Below are 16,634 nucleotides of genomic sequence, written 5' to 3'. Positions count from 1 at the left end.
AACAGTACATTAAAAGGGTTATTCACCACGATCAAGTGGGATTTATTCCAGGGCTGCAGGGTTGGTTCAACATCCGCAAATCAATCAATGTGATAGAACACATTAATAAAAGAAAGAACAAGAACCATATGATACTCTCAATAGATGCTGAAAAAGCATTTGACAAAGTACAGCATCCCTTCCTGATCAAAACTCTTCAAAGTGTAGGGATAGAGGGCACATACCTCAATATTATCAAAGCCATCTATGAAAAACCCACCGCAAATATCATTCTCAATGGAGAAAAACTGAAAGCTTTTCTGCTAAGGTCAGGAACACGGCAGGGATGTCCATTATCACCACTGCTATTCAACATAGTATTAGAAGTCCTAGCCTCAGCAATCAGACAACAAAAAGAAATTAAAGGCATCCAAATTGGTAAAGAAGAAGTCAAACTATCACTCTTCGCAGATGATATGATACTATATGTGGAAAACCCAAAAGACTCCACTCCAAAACTGCTAGAACTTGTACAGGAATTCAGTAAACTGTCAGGATATAAAATCAATGCACAGAAATCAGTTGCATTTCTGTACACCAACAACAAGACTGAAGAAAGAGAAATTAAGGAGTCAATCCCATTTACAATTGTACCCAAAAGTATAAGATACCTAGGAATAAACCTAACCAAAGAGACTAAGAATCTATACACAGAAAATTATAAAGTACTCATGAAAGAAATTGAGGAAGACACAAAGAAATGGAAAAATGTTCCATGCTCCTGGATTGGAAGAATAAATATTGTGAAAATGTCTATGCTACCTAAAGCAATCTACACATTTAATGCAATCCCTATCAAAATACCATCCATTTTTTTCAAAGAAATGGAACAAATAATCCTAAAATTTATATGGAACCAGAAAAGACCTCGAATAGCCAAAGGAATATTGAAAAAGAAAGCCAAAGTTGGTGGCATCACAATTCCGGACTTCAAGCTCTATTACAAAGCTGTCATCATCAAGACAGCATGGTACTGGCACAAAAACAGACACATAGATCAGTGGAACAGAATAGAGAGCCCAGAAATAGACCCTCAACTCTATGGTCAACTAATCTTCAACAAAGCAGGAAAGAATGTCCAATGGAAAAAAGACAGCCTCTTCAATAAATGGTGCTGGGAAAATTGGACAGCCACATGCAGAAAAATGAAATTGGACCACTTCCTTACACCACACATGAAAATAGACTCCAAATGGATGAAGGACCTCAATGTGAGAAAGGAATCCATCCAAATCCTTGAGGAGAATGCAGGCAGCAACCTCTTCGACCTCAGCCGTAGCAACATCTTCCTAGGAACAATGGCAAAGGCAAGGGAAGCGAGGGCAAAAATGAACTATTGGGATTTCATCAAGATCAAAAGCTTTTGCACAGCAAAGGAAACAGTTAACAAAACCAAAAGACAGCTGACAGAATGGGAGAAGATATTTGCAAACGACATATCAGATAAAGGGCTAGTATCCAAAATCTATAAGGAACTTAGCAAACTCAACACCCAAAGAACAAACAATCCAATCAAGAAATGGGCAGAGGACATGAACAGACATTTCTGCAAAGAAGACATCCAGATGGCCAACAGACACATGAAAAAGTGCTCCACATCACTTGGCATCAGGGAAATACAAATCAAAACCACAATGAGATATCACCTCACACCAGTCAGAATGGCTAAAATTAACAAGTCAGGAAATGACAGATGCTGGTGAGGATGTGGAGAAAGGGGAACCCTCCTCCACTGTTGGTGGGAATGCAAGCTGGTGCAACCACTCTGGAAAACAGCATGGAGGTTCCTCAAAATGTTGAAAATAGAACTACCCTATGACCCAGAAATTGCACTACTGGGTATTTACCCTAAAGATACAAACATAGTGATCCGAAGGGGCACGTGTACCCGAATGTTTATAGCAGCAATGTCTACAATAGCCAGACTATGGAAAGAACCTAGATATCCATCAACAGATGAATGGATAAAGAAGAGGTGGTATATATACACAATGGAATACTATGCAGCCATCAAAAGAAATGAAATCTTGCCATTTGCGACGACGTGGATGGAACTAGAGCGTATCATGCTTAGTGAAATAAGTCAATCGGAGAAAGACAACTATCATATGATCTCCCTGATATGAGGACATGGAGAAGCAACATGGGGGGGTAGGGGGATAGGAGAAGAATAAATGAAACAAGATGGGATTGGGAGGGAGACAAACCATAAATGACTCTTAATCTCACAAAACAAACTGGGGGTTGCTGGGGGGAGGTGGGACTGGGAGAGGGGGAGGGGGCTATGGACATTGGGGAGGGGAGGCGAACCATAAGAGACTATGGACTCTGAAAAACAACCTGAGGGTTTTGAAGGGTCAGGGGTGGGAGGTTGGGGCAACCTGAGGGTTTTGAAGGGTCAGGGGTGGGAGGTTGGGGCAACCTGAGGGTTTTGAAGGGTCAGGGGTGGGAGGTTGGGGGAACAGTTGGTGGGTAATGGGGAGGGCACGTTTTGCATGGAGCACTGGGTGTTGTGCAAAAAGAATGAATACTGTTATGCTGAAAAAATAAATAAAATGGAAAAAAAAAACTTAAAAGTGAAAACGTTCCTGCAGTTAATTGAGAATTTATAAATAAAATAATTAATTCACAGATCTTCCCCCTAAAACTAGCATTTGTATCTATATCCAGAGTCTCAACAGAGAATCTTAGATAGTGATTCTATTATTCCAGTAAATTAATTTATTGTGTGAAATGACGTGGTTTAACTAGATGATTATTATGGTACCTTTTAGGTATCAATGTACACATAATCCTTGGTTAGAATGTTATAAAGAAAAATGCACAATAGTATCATGTTCTACCCTTTCATTGTGAATAAATTTTATAATTTAAATTTTATATAGATTTAAACTTTCTCTCCCTCTGTTTCTGTTTTTGAGTGTGTGTGATTGTGTGCATGTGTGTTGACTCATGGTCTCAGCCCACGCAACTCAAGGCTCTTTACCCCCTCCTCTGTCCCTGGAATATATGCTCCAGCTACTACTTCCACACTCACAGCCATTTCCAGGAAATAGCCTGAACAAAGTAATAGGTTGTTGACACCATTGGGCCAGATACATGACTGAACTCCAGTAAGGTCTCTGTACAAACTGTTACGTTTCTATCGAGTGGGTGCTGAAACCTACTCATCTTGTGGGCACCCAAGGCAAGCATCATAACTAAATTTCTTTGCTTATTAAAACTGCCACCTACCCATCTGGAGTGGCCAGCTTCTTTCTTCCGTCTCTCCCTGCGCTCTGTGCTTGGAGGTGAATATCCAGCTTTACCCAGGGAATCCTGAGGTTGTGAACCAACAAATACATGCCTGGAATAGAGTTGACATTAAAAACTAGTTACGAGTATAGATTCCAGAGTAGGACAGCAGAGCAGTAGGAGACCTAAATGTGATCAGATCCCAGGAGTTCAGCTAGATATCAAACTATTCTCAACACCTACAAACTCAACAGGAGATAAAAGAGAAGAGCAGCGATTCTAAGAACAGAAAAGCGACCACCTCGGGAAGGTAGGATGAGTGGAGAAGTGAATTCAAGGCGACAAGATAGACCGCGGGGGAGGGGCCGGCTCCCGGGAAGCAAGAGAGCAGTGAGCACAAAACCCGAACTTTTAGAAGTCGGCTCCACTGAGGGACGTTGCTCCAGAGGCTAAATGAGGGTGGAGCCCTTGTGGGGACAGTGTGGTCTCAGGTCCCACGGGGTCACAGAAAGATTGGGGGTGTCTGAGGGCATCAGAGCTGCCAGGTATCAGAGCCGGGAAGCCAGCGGCAGAGATGGAACCAGGGAGTGAGCTTTCAGCTCGGGCTTACTTTAAACCGAGATCCGAAGCACAGTTGGGGACTGCTCTTCGGGCAGGGACCCCACAGATGATAGATCCAGACAGACCCCTCTTCCTTCTTCTGGGAAGAGCAGTGCGGGAGCACAGCAGGAATCTGCTGGGTTTGGAGACTCCAAACGGGCGGAGCGCCAGAGACAGAGATGCTCCGTCACAGACTGGGTGAGCTCGAAGAGAGGCCAGAGACTGAAGAGACGGGAGGGACTGACAGATATTTTCTCCGAGAGTGTATTGAAGAGCCGGACTGAGCGCTTGGCTCCTCTGGCTGGAGACTGGGCGCCGCCATCTTCATTCCCGTCCTCCGGACTCTACGGAAAGCGCTCAGGGAACAAAAGCTCCGAGAGCAAAACCAAGTGGATTACTTAGCCCGGCCCCTGGCAAGGGCGGACCAGTTCCACCTGGGGCAAAGACATTTGATAATCACAGCAACAGGCCCCTACCCCAGATTAGCAAGAACATCCCCCCAAAACCAAGTATATGAATCAATGAGAACTGCGGAACTTCAAAGCTAGGGGAAAGCAACACATAGAATTTATGGCTTTTCCCCATGGTTCTTTAATCTTTCAAAGTTAAATTTTTTTTTGTTATTTTTTCTCTATTTTTTGAATGTTTCCTCTTTCCTGTTTTAACCTATTTTAACTATTTTATCTTGTCAGTATCTTTTAAAATTCTTCAATTTTCATTTTTTTTAATAAAGTTTGGTTTTTTTTTCTGTTTGTTTGTTTGTTTTGACAGAGAGAGAGATCACAAGTAGGCAGAGAGGTAGGCAGAGAGAGAGGAGGAAGCAGGCTCCCTGCGGAGCAGAGAGCCCGATGCCGGGCTCAATCCCAGGACCCTGAGATCATGACCTGAGCCGAAGGCAGCGGCTTAATCCACTGAGCCACCCAGGTGCCCCTTCAATTTTCATGTTTATAATCATATTCTATCCCTTAATTGTAGTTTACCTTATGTTTTATATACATATAAGTTTTTCTTTCTTTAAAATTTTGGGATACAGGGGCTCAGTGGGTTAAAGCCTCTGCCTTTGGCTCAGGTCATGATCCCAGAGTCCTGGGATCGAGCACTGCATCGGGATCTCTGCTTAGTGGGGAGCCTGCTCTCTCCTCTCTCTCTACCTGCCTCTCTGCCTGCTTGTGATCTCTGTCTGTCAAATAAATAAAATCTTTTTTTTTTTAATTGGGGATACAGTTTCTTCTAACAGAACAAAATATACCTTAAATCTAGCATATGGCTTTGTTCTAGTCTCCAGCCTGATTATATTCTCTTTTTTCTTTTTCGGTTTTCAACCAACTTCTTATCTTATCAATTCCTTTTTAATTTTTTTTTAATTTTCATCTTTACAGTCATATTAAAGCCCTTCATCATGTTTACCCTTATATTAATGTGTGTGCGTGTGTGTGTGCATGTGTGTGTGTGTGTGTGTGTTTCTTTCTTTAAAATTTTGGGAGGCAGTTTCTTCTGACAGACCAAAAGACACCAAATTTCAAGTGTGTGGCTCTATTCTATTCACCAGCCTACCATATTTTTATTTTATTTTTATCTTTATTTATTTCATGATCCCTCCCCCACCCGGTCTCTTCTGATTTGGTTAGTGTATATTTTTCTGGGGTCATTTATATACCCTTTTAGCATTTTGTTTTGTAATTCATCTATTCTTCTCTGGGCAAAATGACACAGCAGAGAAAATCACTTCCTAAAAAAGAACAAGAGGCAGTACCAACTGCTGGGGACCTAATCAATACAGACATTAGTAAGATGTCAGAACTAGAGTTCAGAATGGCAATTATAAAGATGCTAGCTGGGCTTGAAAAGAGCATAGAAGATATTACAGATTCCCTTTCTGGAGAAATAAAATTCCTTTCTGGAGAAATTAAAAAATTAAACATAACCAAGTTGAAATTTAAAAAGCTATTAATGAGGTACAATAAAAAAAGAAAAACAGAGGCTCTTACTGCTAGGATAAATGAGGCAGAAGAAAGAATTGGTGATATAGAAGACCAAATGATGGAGAATGAAGACGCTGAGAAAATGAGAAATAAACAACTACTGGACCACTAGGGGAGAATTCGAGAGATAAGTGATACCATAAGACAAAACAATATTAGAATAATTAGGATCCCAGAAAAAGAAGAAAGAGAGAGGGGGAAGAAGGCATATTGGAGCAAATTATAGCAAAGAATTTCCCTAGTTTGGGGAAGGAAAAAAAATTAAAATCCAGTAGGCACAGAGAACCTTCCTCAAAAATCAGTAAAAATAAGTCCATACCCCATCATCTAATAGTAAAACTTACAAGTCTTAGTAACAAAGAGAAAATCCTGAAAGCAGCTCAGGACAAGAAGTCTGTAACCAACAATGGTAGAAATACTACATTGGCCTCAGACCTATCCACAGAGACCTGGCAAGTGTAACAAGGGCAAAAATGAACTATGAGGACTTCATCAAGATCAAAAGCTTTTGCACAGCAAAGGAAACACTCGACAAAACCAAAAGACAACTGACAGAATGGGAGAAGATATTTGCAAATGACATATCAGATAAAGGGCTAGTATCCAAAATCTATAAAGAACTTACCAAACTCAACACTCAAAGAACAAATAATCCAATCAAGAAATGGACAGAAGACATGAACAGATATTTCTTCTTCAAAGAAGACATCCAAATGGCCAACAGACACATGAAAAAAGTGTTCAACTTCACTCAGCATCAGGGAAATACAAATCAAAACCACAATGAGATACCACCTCACACCAGTCAGAATGGCTAAAATTAACAAGTCAGGAAACAACAGGTGTTGGTGAGGATGCAGAGAAAGGGGAACCCTCCTATACTGTTGGTAGGAATGCAAGCTGGTGCAGCCACTCTGCAAAACAGTACGGAGATTCCTCAAAGTTTTGAAACAGAGCTACCCTGTGACCCAGCAATTGCACTACTGGGTATTTACACCAAAGATACAAATGTAGTGATCTGAAGAGGCACATGCATCTGAATGTTTATAGCAGCAATGTCCACAGTAGCTAAACTATGGAAAGAAACTAGATGTCCATCAACAGATAAATGGATAAAAATGGATATATATATATATCCATTTATATATATATATACATAAAATATATCATATATGATATATTATATATATAATATCTGTCCATCAACAGATAAATGGATAAAAAAGAGGATATATATATAATATATATTAAATATACATTATATATTATATAACATATAATATATAAATATAATGATACATACTTATAACAAATTATACCGATTAATATATATCATATTATATATAACACCATATATTATCTATATATATTTATAAACATATATACACAATGGAATACTAAGCAGCCATCAAAAATGAAATCTTGTCATTTGCAATGACATGGGTGGAACTAGAGGGTTTTATGCTAAGCAAAATAAGTCAATCAGAAAAGGATAATTATCATATGATCTCACTGATATGAGGAATTTGAGAAACAAGACAGAGGATCATAGGGGAAGAGAGCGAAAATTGAAACAAATGAAAATGAAAAACAAATAAAACAAATGAAACCAGAGAGGGAGACAAACCATATGAGACTCTTTATCTCAAGAAACAAACTGAAGGTTGCTGGAAGGGAGGAGGGCAGGAGGGATGGGGTGGTTGGGTGATGGTCACTGGGGAGGGTATGTGCTATGGTGAGGAAAAAAATAAATGAAAAAAGAAGAAAATGGAAAAGGATATAGAAAAAAACAAAAACAGAAGTAAAACTTATTAGTAATTATACATTCTGGGATTTAGAATATGTTTTTGATATATCATATAATGTTCTAATTATAATGTGTAATCCTTTTGCATTAATTATACCTAATTAAGTAATTTTGTTTAAATATTATAATCCCACAATAAGTTCAGCATCTTAAGACAAAGATGATAATTAGATAAAAGGAAAGTCATTTTATATAATGAAAATGGGGTCAATCTTTCAAGAGAATATAGCATTTTCAAATATGAATGGACAAAGAAGTTGTGAGATTTATTATTCAGCCAGGAAAAAGAAAGAAATCTTGCCATTTGCAACAATATGGATAGAATTTGAGGACATTTCACTAAGTGAAATAAGTCAGGCACATATAGACAAATACTATATGATCTCACTTATATATGGATTCTAAACCAAACCCAAACAAAAAACAAATAGATAACAGAGTAGACTGGTGGTTGCCAGAGGTAGGTATTGGGCAAGTAAGTGGTGGGGGGAATGGGGAAAGACTGCAAAAATGCACAAACACCTATTTATAAGATGAGTAAGTTCTAGAAATATAGTGTATAATATGGTAGCTATTGTTAACAATGCTATATTTAACAGTTGCTAAGAAAGCAGATCCTAGAAGTTCTTATCACAAAAAAACATAATTATGTGTGATGATGGATGTTAATTAAATTTATTGTGGTAATCATTTTGCAGGATATACATATATAAAACATTATACTGAATACCTAAAATTAATATAATGGTATATGTCATTGATATCTCAATTAAAAAAATAAATGCCAGCATTTTATTTAGCTAATATTAAAGAAAATGCTATTGATCACAAATATTTTAAATATATCTTCTCATTTCAATATAATGCATAAATATATACCATGAAACCAAAATGGAAAATATAGCATTGTTCTCAAGAATAAATAAAAAACTTTTATCATTGATACTCACTGATACAAATGTTCTGGCTTTATTCAGATTAAAACAAGTCTTTGTGATATTGCTGCATTGTTATTTATCACCCCATCCTTACATCTTTATTTGTGTAATAAAATAAAAATATTAATTTTCAAAAAATTACACATAGTGGGGCGCCTGGGTGGCTCAGTGGGTTAAAGCCTCTGCCTTTCGCTCAGGTCATGATCCCAGGGTCCTGGGATCGAGCCCCGCATCGGGCTCTCTGCTTGGCGGGGAGCCTGCTTCCTCCTCTCTCTCTCTCTGCCTGCCTCTCTCCCTACTTGTGATCTCTATCTCTCAAATAAATAAATAAAATCTTTAAAAAAAAATTTTTTTAAAGATTTTATTTATTTATAAGAGACTATGGACTCTGAAAAACAACCTGAGGGTTTTGAAGGGTCAGGGGTGGGAGGTTGGGGCAACCTGAGGGTTTTGAAGGGTCAGGGGTGGGAGGTTGGGGGAACAGGTGGTGGGTAATGGAGAGGGCACGTTTTGCATGGAGCACTGGGTGTTGTGCAAAAAGAATGAATACTGTTACGCTGAAAAAATAAATAAAATGAGGAAAAAAAAAATTACACATAGAACCTAAAAGTCATTATGTTAGTCACAAAATAAGATAAAATATAAATTATGCCTTAGAGCAACGTGGATTCCAGTTTATTTTTAAAATGGACATAATGTTTTTAATTATGGGCTGAAACCAGAGATCTATGAATTTCATTCTACGCTATAATTTCCCTCTTCTAGCTAAATCAAGCACCATCTTGTGGCATTAAATATTTCACAAATTGAAATGCACATTATAAATCAGGAAACTTTCTCAAAAGGGAAGCAATAATATACAGGGTACATATGATGAACTCTCTCCACTCAAAGAGTATCTATGACCAGGAATTTTAGCATAAATTGAAGTATAAGCAAATATCTCTCCATGTTATTTGAATCTATTACACTTTTACATACTTGACACCAGATGATTAATGAACACAACACCAAATTAAATTCTTTTTATAGGAACTATATGAAGTTCAGTGTTTCTATGCAATTTTAAAGAGAATATGTTGTAAATATCATATACCGCATTCTTTTTAAAAATTGCACATAAAGACTCAGTGTACATATACTTAGGTATATGCAATCCAATACTTATATATCTATATACTATAAGAATTTCTTAGTAAAAATTAAAAACATGATAATTTATACGACGTGTGTAACATTATTAAATAATGTCAATTCTACCCAACATTCATGTAACTGAAATAAGTGCTGAGGGAAAATCAAAGTTTTCAGAACAAAAGCCACTTTATTCAGTTGCATAAATTTTTTTTGGTCAGATTTTAGGTTTTCTTTCTTTTTTTTAAAAAATATTTTATTTATTTGACAGAGAGAAATCACAACTAGGCAGAGAGGCAGGCAGAGAGAGAGGAGGAAGCAGACTCCCTGCAGAGCAGAGAGCCCGATGCGGGGCTCGATCCCAGGACCCTAGGATCATGACTTGAGCCGAAGGCAGAGGCTTTAACCCACTGAGCCACCCAGGCGCCCCAGATTTTAGGTTTTCCAAAGTAGTACAGATTAATGGAGTAATACCTAATATCTAACGTTACACTTTAACTTGTATTTTAGTGTATTTCATTTTTAAAGCAAACAATACAACATTACAGAAGTTAGTTATTTAATAATTGTACACTGTATGCCTCAATTTGCAACAGATGAATTTTTAATGTACTTTTATTAAATTTATACCATTTATTTGTAAATCCCATTTGCAACTAAGCAAAGATAAATTATACGACTAATGGAATTTTATAATAAATATGCAAAATAAATACAAACTTTTAAATATTTATATGAAATAATATTTTGTTCACTTAATTTGTATAAAATAGTCAATGGTTTCTATCTAAAGTAATGGAATCTATTCACGCTTACAATAAGAATACAATAAGAATATTTTTTGTAAATATAAACATCATGTAAAAATAAAAATGCTAAAAATAATAATACAAGGAAAAGAAGATAATTTGCAGATTTTCTAATTGTATCTATCTTAGCTACTTTCCTTGAAGTAAAATGAAAAGATAATCAGCTTTAGTAGTTTAAAAATTAATTTGCAAAATATTCTTGCATTTGAGTTAACACATTTCAATATGGGTTTTGGTATAAGTTAATTGTACTACATAGCACCATAACACAGCATTTCAAAATTTAATGGCTAATGATTTATTTAGGTTGTGATTCTGTGAATTTCCTGGCTGAGTTCAGCTTGGCGGTTTTTCTGGTTGAGGCTGGATTTTCTCATTTTTCTGTTGTCAAATGCATATCAGCTGTGTGTTGGTACAGATAGATCTTAACGCCTCTTGCTTACATTTCTGGAGCCTTGGCTGCATTAATTGGGACAATGTGGTTCTTGTTATCAGTCTCTCATTTTATGTATAGCAGGCTAGCCCAGGAAGCTCACATGGGAGCCAGAATTCCAAAGATGCAGAGTGGAAGCAAACCAGGCTTAGTACTGCAACACTATTATTTCTGGTAAGTTCCATTAGACAAAGAAAATCAGGATATACCAGATTTAAGGGGAAGAGTACCAGATTCCACCTCTCAGTGGGAGGAAATGCCAAGTCATGCTGTAAAGTGTATAGATAAGAAAGAAGTGAAATAGTTGCTCAGTTTTTGAAACTTAACACAGCTGGAAACAGAAGAATTTTCTATTAGAAAAAAAAATGGAAGAATAGCTATGATAAACATATTGGATTATTGATTTTATGCTGCTGTAATTTCCAAATTATGTTTACTTCTCACTGACCTCACAGATTCTTAGTAGTTTAAATGGGACTGAGGATTCTTCCTTGTGTATTTATCAAACTGAGGTTCTCAGAGACTGACACTTTCGCAGGTATGTTAGAAAAATGAAGAACTGAAAAAAAAAAAGGCAATACCAAACATATTTGAAATGTTTATATATATCAAATAAATATCCTTAACACAAAAAGATATAGAAAACAGTATGTATACCTTACTCTAGCTATGGTATCAGGATGTACAAAATTATGAATCCATGGTGCACACAGGCAGTGTGCTCATTTTCAATGAAAAGCTTCAGGAAGCCCTTCTTTCAATTCTGTGTTTATCCCTGAGAATGGGTGTATAGCATAAGGAGCTTCTTGATTCAAAGTCCCTTACAAATCTTCCACTTGACCTTTGTGGGATCAACCTTATATCCATCCATCTGTGTTTTTCATTCATCTAGACATAAAATGGGCATTTATTTGGAGATTGCATGTCTGATTTCTTTCAGCAACATGTTAGAGGAATGTTTTCAGGGTCGTCTAATGCAGTTTAGTAACAAAAATTATTAGATGAGGAAAATAAAACCTTCAAGTCCTATAAAAAGAAAGTTAGGGGTAACTTTCAATAGTAATAATTGATGGCAAAGAAGAATTTTATCTTGACTTTCCTGCAGGACTGAAGGCTTTCTTCCTCTAGTTGATTGGGATGGCTTTAAAAAGTTCTAGGAAAACATCTTTATTAATGGAATCATATATACACACAGAGAGATATTAAATATATCTATTAAATGGCCTGGTCAGGTGTCATCTGTCTCTAAATGGTCTATGAGCTCTAGGCTAGGAATGGCATCGAAGACAAAATTGTTTAAAAAGAGGGAAAAAACACTATCTACAGCATTGATTTTGAAAATACAATGATAATATATTTCTTCCTAGTTTTCAATGTGTGTTCATAAATACTTTTGTTAGTTATGGATTAAAAAATATCTTGGAATAAAAACAGTATTTTTATAATATATTTGGCACAAATGTTGCTAAGTTAGAGAACAGTAGATCTGGCTTTCAAAGATTTATTTATTTATTTATTTGAGAGAGAGAGAGTGAGTGAGGACACAGGAACACGGGGAGAAACAGTCTCCCCGCTGAGCAGGGAGCCCAACTCCGGCTTGATCTCAGGACTCTGAGATCCTGATCTGAGCCAAAGGCAGACGTTTAACCAACTGAGCCAGCCAGGTTTCCCTAGATCTGGTTTTCAAATCTGCAACTAAATAATGTAGGCAATTAGGCCTATAGCTTTCTCATCTGTAAAGGAGTATAGAGACAGTTTCTACAGAACCAATACTATATTCTTAATATGACAAAGAAGTGCTGTCTGATGGATTATTCTTTACTGAGGTACAAGTGAGATTTGAATAGAGGTAGGCATATATATGGGAAACACCTGGGAGACATAAGAATATCAAACGATGTAGCAAATGTTAGCTAATGGAGTGGGGAATAAATTTGGTAGAGAAACATATTGGACATGAGGGTATTATTGGGGCCTAACTTTCAGCTTGAAATAATTCATTTTAAGTGAAATGAATTAAGTCAATTATTTTTGTAATTATTCCAGGTAATGGCTTCTGTTCCTTTTCATGTGAAAGAGCACCATATCTAATGTAGGTCCTTTGCAAACTGTCCCTCACTAACCATTTCTACTTCATTTTAACCACACTGTTACTTGTAAGTAGCTAAAAAATGTAGCTAGTTGCATTCTCAACAGAAAAGATCACGTAAATGTTGTTTCTCAACATAAGCATTGTGCTTTCTTTTTTTTTTTCTTTTTTTAAAGATTTCACTTATTTGACAGAGAGAGATCACAAGTAAGCAGAGAGGCAAGCAGAGAGAGAGGCGGAAGCAGGCTCCCAGCCGAGCAGACAGCCCAATGCGGGGCTCCATCCCAGGACCCTGAGATCATGACCTCTAGAACTGTACTTTCGACAGAAAACCTTTTTGAGTGGCTTCAGCTTGTCTCGCAGAATAAGAAAAAGTCAGGTACTGAAGATTCTTAAGTGAAACAGGCATTTCTATTTTCTTTATGCAAGTGATAGTGAAAAATAAAATACCTATGAATACAATTTGGCATCCTGTCTTTGATTTGTAAGGGGTGCTGGAATATTTTCCACTATTGCTTTTGCATGATCAGTTGCAAACCTCAACACAGTGAAACAACATAGTTTCGACTTCACGGAAGCCCTGGAAACTGTCAGGGACTCTGGGATCCACAGACCACATTTTGAGAAACTGCATGAGAAGAATTTTCACGTTTGTTCTGTTTCTCTTGTTCTACTTCAATCGCCCAATCTACCTAGGAAATCTCAGACACATTTTCAACTGTAACTTACAAAATCTCTTGCTATAAGAAATCTTCTCTGACACATCTGTTATCATCTTCATAGTCCCATGTACTTTCCTTTGAGATTCTCATAATAGTTGGAATTTCTCATTAATTTATTTCCCACTTGAATTTTTCATCTTCTAAGAGATCACAGATCATAACATCAAAAAACTGCAGCCCAAAGTGTTCATGCATAAAATCACTGAATTGGGCGGTTTGTGGGATAGAAGTAACAGACAGAATAAAATCTGAGTGAGAAGCGCATGATACTCTGTCAAAATACTTCAAATCCTTCCCCGTAGGGACATGGCGACCTGTTGAAAGTATATATTCAAGACAAGGACTCTGGTGCTTCCGTTTAGAATAACATAAGGGCATAGAACATTGCGCATACGTGTGTGTGTACGTGTGTATGTGTTAGCACTGCTCCAGCGTCTAGCACTGCACCATAAAGATGTTGAATCCTAAGACAAGTTTAATTAATAAATGAATACTACTATTCTTGTTACTTAGAAAATTATTAAGATATGAATACATAGAGAATTGGGTGTTTAAGAGGATAGAATAGTGATTCCAGGTGGTTCAATGGGCTAGTATCATAAATTATAAGTGAATGTGGGGTTATCGGAGAAATAAATTACCGTTGGATGTAAGAAAGGATGTTGATGGATACACTATAATGTTGATAACACTAAGTGCCTGCAGGACTATGAAAGAATCAAAACCTGAAAGCTCAGAAATTACCAGAACGACTAATGATAGTTGCATATTGTCCCTTTATTTTTCCTTACTTCTATAGCAAATAAGCTTGATCCCAAGTTCTACATTCCATGTGATGATCATATCAATTTAAAAAAAATTGAGGGGTTGAGAGGGGAAAAAAATGTTGTAATTTGGGCAATAACATGGAGACCAGAGAATTTACATCTATATTCTAAAACCCATGTCCCTTGGTTAGAGGAACTGAAATTCAAGAATATTATCAAAGATTGTTATTCCAAATTCCACTTAAATTTCAGGCTATTAACACTCATAAACATGAGTTATGTGTACACAGCAGAGAATGCTAATTTTATGAGGAGACTGAAGTTAGAAATATGCTTCCCACTGTTAGGAAAGCCAACTGGTGGAAGGTGAGATGGATGTAGAAAATATGGATCTATTCCTTTGATACCATACATACAAGAAGAAAAACATTTTAAAAAATTTCCCAATTCGAGCAATCAGAGCTTCCAGACGTGCGTCTCTCCTGGTTTCCTGGAGTTTCCTCGCAGCATGGCCCCCAAACGCCAGTCTTCACTCCCGCCTCAAACGAAGAAACCGAGACTGCCTCCTGCCCCCAAGCCAGAGCAGACGTCCACATCTCAGCACTTGCATAAGGGAGAAAAAGAACAGCAAGAAGCAATTGAACATATTGATGAAGTACAAAATGAAATAGACAGACTTAATGAACAAGCCAGTGAGGAGATTTTGAAAGTAGAACAGAAATAAACAAATTCCGCCAACCGTTTTTTCAGAAGAGGTCGGAATTGATCGCCCAAATCCCCAATTTTGTCAACCATCCACAGTGTCTGCACTGCTTGGGGAGGAGGATGAAGAGGCGCTGCGTTATGTGACACGACTCGAAGTGACAGAATTTGAAGATGTTAAATCAGGTTGCAGAATAGATTTTTATTTTGATGAAAACCCTTACTTCGAAAATAAAGTTCTCTCCAAAGAATTTCATCTGAATGAGAGTGGTGATCCATCTTCAAGGTCCACTGAAATCAAATGGAAATCTGGAAAGGATTTGACGAAACGTTCACGTCAAACACAGAACAAAGCCAGCAGGAAGAGACAGCATGAGGAGCCAGAGAGCTTCTTCACCTGGTTTACTGACCATTCTGATGCAGGCGCAGGTGAGTGAGGAGAGGTCATCAAAGATGATATTTGGCCAAATCCATTACAGTACTACTTGGTTCCCGATATGGATGACGAAGAAGGGGAAGGAGAAGAAGAAGATGATGATGATGAAGAAGAAGAAGGATTGGAAGACATTGATGAAGAAGGAGATGAGGATGAATGTGAAGAAGATGAAGATGATGATGAGGGGGAGGAAGGAGAGGAGGATGAAGGAGAAGATGACTAATGGAACACTGATGGATTCCAACCTTCCTTTTTTAATTTTCTTCAGTCCCTGGGAGCAAGTTGCCATCTTCTTTTTTTTTTTTTTCTCTCCTTTTTCTTTTTCTTTTCTCCTCTCGTGCTCATTCGCCCTGTTGTTTGAAGTCTCCTTTTTCTCTCCCTTTATACCATGGTTCTCGGCTTATTTTGGGGGGAAATACCTTGAACAGAATACAGTGGGAAAAGAATCTCTACCCCTTTTTGTTCCAAATTCATTTTTGTCCCTTCTTGTCTCAACAAAAACAAAAACTTTATGGAATCAACACCACCGTGCTCTGTGGGAAAAAAGAAAAACCTTCTGCTCCCTTAGCTCTGCTGGAAGCTGGAGGGTGCTAGGCCCCTGTGTAGTAGTGCATAGAATTCTAGCTTTTTTCCTCCTTCCTCTGTGTATTGGGCTCAGAGATTACACTGTGTCTCTATGTGAATATGGACAGTTAGCATTTACCAACATGTACCTGTCTACTTTCTCTTGTTTAAAAAAAAAGAAAAAAATCCTTAAAAAAATGGGGTTATAGAAGGTCAGCAAAGGGTGGGTTTGAGATGTTTGGGTGGGTTAAGTGGGCATTTTGACACCATGGCTTCTCTTTTGGCATGTTTAATTGTGATGTTTAATGGACATCCTTGCAGTTTAAGATGACACTTTTAAAATAAAACTCTCCTAATGATGACTTGAGCCCTGCCACT

General features: G+C 37.4%; 1 pseudogene; it reads left to right on the top strand.

Annotated features, from left to right (window-relative positions):
• Positions 1–15,014: 15,014 nt before the first annotated feature.
• On the top strand, positions 15,015–16,058 carry LOC123937027 (annotated as a pseudogene).
• The last annotated feature ends 576 nt before the right edge of the window (positions 16,059–16,634 follow it).

The sequence above is a fragment of the Meles meles genome, chromosome 2 (genome assembly GCF_922984935.1).
Source record: "Meles meles chromosome 2, mMelMel3.1 paternal haplotype, whole genome shotgun sequence".
Lineage (NCBI taxonomy): Eukaryota > Metazoa > Chordata > Mammalia > Carnivora > Mustelidae > Meles > Meles meles.
This window is presented reverse-complemented; position numbering and strand designations above follow the sequence as displayed.